Genomic DNA, 5,019 nt, shown 5'->3' on the forward strand with positions numbered 1-5,019 from the left:
GCCACTGCACTCCAGCCTGGGTGACAGAGTGAGACTCCGTCTCAAAAAAAAAAGGGAAATTATATGATGCAAAAATATAATGTAATACTATTTTCTGTGAACTCCCTGGATTATAAGAAGAGTTTCTTTCAATTCAAAGGAGTTAAAAAAAATTCTTTTTGGACCAGGCTAGTGGCTGCAGGTATGGTTTAGAATGTGATGGATATCAAGGAAAGTATAATGCCCTCAACTCACAAACAGCTTAATACCTTTCGTGTGTCACCTGCAATCAATGTTTACTATATTCAATATCACCCCATTTAATTACCATCTCTCAGTGGCAGCAGTGCTGAGCCTCATGGTGAGGGAAAATAACTTGGACTTTAGAGCCGGAAGTGCTGGGTTCCACAACTGACTTTGTTTCTCATTAGTTAGGAGATTGTTGGTAAGTTACTGAATATCTCCAAACCTCAGTTTTCTCATTTGTAGAACGAGAACAGCATTAGCTACCACAAAGTTGTAAAAATTAAGTAAGATACTTAGCAATGCTAGTTCCATTCACTGTTTTTCCATCAGTTCCAGACTTTTCATTGTATGTTCTAGACTTTTCATTATATGAGCCAAGAAATTACCTTTTTTGCTTTAGCTAGTTTGAATTGGTTCCTAACACTTCCAACTGGAAGGTTTTTGATTAACACTTCCAAAGATGCAGATCAACTTGGGGTTGGGGTAAAATTTAAATTTGGGGTAAGATCATTTTTTATTTGCAACCTATTAATGTAGATGTTCCATGCATTGTGTTATTTCTTTAATGCATTTAGGGCAAAATAATCTAGGCTATTATCTTATTTTTGTATTGGAGTTACAATCTAAGAAGCACAATAGGGTCTTGCATCATGAGGATAGAAACAGTACAGAAAATTTTATTTGAAGCATGTACAAAATAATTCTGCATCTACACCAGAAGAAAGCACCATAGCTGTGTGGGCGTGGCATGAATTAGAATGTGACGACTGTGTAATTCCATCATGAACTTGTTGAACAATTCTGGCAGTCCATATTGGAGGCTTCCCTCCCAGACTGGAAGGGGTAGACAGAGGTAATGAGGGTAGATCACAGTAGAATGGGGACAACAAATTAACAAAATGTGTTATCCTATGGGTCCTATAATACAAATTAATAATGTGGAAAGACTTAAATTTATTCTTGTGAGATAGTGACCTCTTGAAGGATAGAAGACAACTGGAGAAACATGCTGTAATCTTAAAAGTCCACAGAGTGCATGAGGGGAGAGAAAAGACCGCCATGATTCACAGAGTCCTGAGTCTGGTTTAGCCTCTCCAAAACTTGTGTGATCTTGAGCCCACTGATAATGTAGGGTCAAGACACTGCTACCTGACATCAGTGTGGGAAATGCAGAATGGATCATTATTTTATTGTCTTTACAAGACAATGAACAAAGTTGGAAGTAAAGTTCTAATATACGTAAAAGTCTGCTCCTATCATGGTCACCAGGAATCTTCCTGGGATAAACCCCCATGGTCATCTCATTCCTCAGTCTTTATTTGACATGTTATTGCTCTCTTTGAAACACTCCACTTAACGGCCCGGATGCTGCACTTGCTAGATGTTTGCTTTCCTTTACTGGATACTCCTTTTCAGTCTCTTTGCTGGTTCTTCCTCATCTTTTCAAAACCTAAAAACTAGAGATGCCTGAAGGCTGAGTCCTCTTTTCTCTTTAATCTAATGTGTCTACTCAAGGGCAATTCTGCTCAGATCAATGGCTTTCTATACTGTCTGTATACCAATGACACCCCAATTGATATCTCTTTGTGGAATTTCCCCCTGAAACTGGGGGTCCTTGTTTCTAGCTGCCTACCTGACATCTCCCCTAAGATGTCTAATAGGCCCCTTAAGCTTACCATGTTCAAAGCTGAGCTCCTGATATTTTCCCGCAAGCCTGTTCTTCCTGAAAATTTCTTGCTAGTTAATGTCCTCTTAAATTTTTAGCTGCTCAGTCCAAAATGTTGGTGTCATCGACTCCTGCCTTTCTCTCCTGTATTGAATTAAATCAATCCTACCAATTCTTTGAAATGTATCCAGAATTTGACCACTTGTCACGACATTCATTGCTCCCATCCTAGCCCAAACCACCATCATCACTCACCTTGGATTACTAAAATGGCTTTCTGGCTGCCATTGAGATCCTGCTTTTGTCCTTCCTAACACCCACACCACATAGCCAGAATGGTCTGATGTAAGTCAGGTCTTGTCTCTTCTTGGCTCAAAACTCACCAATGGCTCCCAACTCAGAGTAGAAGCTGGTGTCCTTGACTTTACATGATCTGACCCAGTTACCTCTCAAAAATCATCTCCTTTCTAGTTGCCATGTTGTTCATCCTACTCCAGCTGCACTGGCCTCCTCACTATTCCTCTGATAGGGCAGGCATATTTCTGCCTCGGGACCTTTGTATGTTCTGTTTCTGCTGCCTGGAATGTTCTTTTCTCAGATATTCACAGGGGAGATCCTTCAACAACCTCAGATTTTTACTAAAAGTGGCCCCATTGAGGTCTTCCCTGGCCACTCTAAAATTTCATTACCTTACACAGTCCTTCATAGCCTCTTTCTCTTATGCAGGTACTTTTTTTCCTTAAAGATAACTAATTTTTAATTCCAAAAGAATTCTAGGCGCCAGCAGGATATTGGAGAATAAGGTCCTTTGTAATAGATATTCCAATTGGTGGATTTGCTGGTGTAAAGGCACGATCACCTTCTGATGACTTGGCCATGTACTAATAGCCCTGTCCGCCATCTGCTGGGGGCGGGAGGAGGGGTCTTTAGACCGAGAAACCTGGCCCATGGCACGTAGAGGGCTTGGCTGTCGTGGTAGTGTGCTGAGGCTGCTGCACAAATGTACCACAAACTGGGTGGCTTAAACAACAGAAATTTATTGTCTCATGCTTTAGGGGGCTAGAAATGTAAGGTCAGGGTGTTGGCAGGTTGATTCCTTCTGAGGGCTGAGGAAGAATCTAGCTTCTGGTGGTTTGCTGGTAACCTTTGGCATTCTTCGGCTTGTAGAAGCATCACCCATCTCTGCCTTCATCTTCACATGGCATTCTCCCTGTGTATGTGTTTCCAAATATCTCCTTTTCATAAGGCCATGAGTCATATTGGATTAGGGACTCACTCCACTGTAGTATGACCTCATTTTAACTAGTTACATCTGCAACCACCAAGTTTTCAAATAAGGCCACATTCTGAGGTACTGGGGGATAGGACTGCAACATATGAATTTTGGGAGGGACACAATTTAACCCATGACAGCTGCTGCCTTCACATCTCCACAGGGATGTCCAAGTGTTCCTGCAGGGGAACAAACGAAGAACAGCAGGAGGAGCTGTATGGAGCATAGAGATTGACTTAGCATTAGGAAGAATTTACATATTGGCTCCTTTGAGGGGAGGGGAGCACCCATTACAGCAAAAGAGCAGACACCAGATGACCATCTGGCAAGAATTTTGTCGAGCAGATTCATATCAGGAGGAGAGCTGTAAAATCCCTTTTAGCTCTGGAATCTGAAGTGACACCAGCTAGCAGGAATGCCTGGGTTTACCTGCAAGCCAAGCTAGTCTACAAAGTATCTTGGCTCAAGATTATTGGGCTCATGGCCTCATTTTGAGGCTCAGTTGTCCTTGTGCCATTGGGCTTGACAACTTTGGTCCTTCAGGCTGACCTGCTGGATTCCCCAAAAAGGGCTCTGGAGAGCCCTAAGAAGCTGTGTGCTCCTGCATATTTTGCAAATATCAGGCACAGGATTTTAAACTGTGGGAAGATGCCAGGAAGCAGTCAAAAAATCTCAATGTGAATTCTTATTTGTGGGAGGAGTGGCTGCCACCTGACCTACCTTCATAAACCGGTGGTGCATTAATAGGGGCTTTATTGATGGGGCTTGGGAGGCTGCGACTGAGCCCAGCATGCAGATTGTGAGGGCCTGGTGCAGCTGCCAGGAGACAGGGATGAGGGTACCAGCCTCAGTGGGCTCTGCTGCTTGGGGCATTTTGTCCCTGCTGCTTGGAGCATTTTGTCCCTTCTTTGTTCTTAGAGGCAAGTGCACAGGGAGAGGGCTCAGCACTTCAAAAACTGCTGCATGACCTCAGAGATTCCCACAGACTCCCTGGACTTTTTGTCATAGTCAGTCCAGTCTTTCTCCTGCAGAATGTCACCAAAGACTGTCTTTGACTTCGTGCCCTCAGCAGAAAACCCAGCCTAGGGCTGGAAATCAAATGGTTTGAAGCCCTGGCACTCAAACTCTATTATAGTTTTGAACTTCTCTCTGTCTTTGGCATTGTAAGATTTGATGCTGCCACTCAAAATCACAGTGGAGTTTCCTGTGTGCACAGCTTGCACTTCTGGACCATGAAGGAGCTGCCATGGCCCCACTTTAGTGCCACACTGTCCATCAGTTGGATGTAGTGCCACTTCTCTGAAATCTCGCTACCATTGCCACATTTCATTTTCAGGTACCACTGCAGTTACTTATTTATGCTTTATCCTTTGCGTGTAACACTAATATACTACATATTTTATTTTTATCTTGTTCATTATCTGCTATATTCTAAACTCCACAGGGAAAACAGTTTTTTCTCCTCTGTTTTGTCTGTTCCCTTTACTGCTATATCCCTAGCACTTAGAAAAGTACCTGGCACATGCTTGGTGCTCAGTACATTTTTATAAGTGAATACTGGCCATGATTTGGAGGCTTCTGTCTGCTACACGTGAGCCCTATAGTTGCTGGGTGTCAGCGTGACTGGGAGGTGGAAACTTGTTGGGCAGTGGTATGAGCAGCCAGGATGGTGGGGACCCTTGAGAAGTTTGGGGCATCATCTATTCATCAACCGGCATAGAAGTACTGGTGTAAATTGGCCAAAAATCAGCTCTGGGGGCTTCAACAATTCCTGAGTTTTCCTACCTCTGCACCTTTGCTTAGGCTGTGCCTTTTATATGCCGCTTCTCCATAGGTTCCTAATAAAATTTCACTT

The 5,019-nt window shown here is 43.1% G+C and overlaps 1 pseudogene; it reads right to left on the bottom strand.

Annotated features, from left to right (window-relative positions):
- Positions 1-4,105: 4,105 nt before the first annotated feature.
- LOC109028543 (CXXC motif containing zinc binding protein-like) lies at positions 4,106-4,494 on the bottom strand (annotated as a pseudogene).
- Positions 4,495-5,019: the final 525 nt, after the last annotated feature.

The sequence above is a fragment of the Gorilla gorilla genome, chromosome 1 (assembly GCF_029281585.2).
Source record: "Gorilla gorilla gorilla isolate KB3781 chromosome 1, NHGRI_mGorGor1-v2.1_pri, whole genome shotgun sequence".
NCBI lineage: Eukaryota > Metazoa > Chordata > Mammalia > Primates > Hominidae > Gorilla > Gorilla gorilla.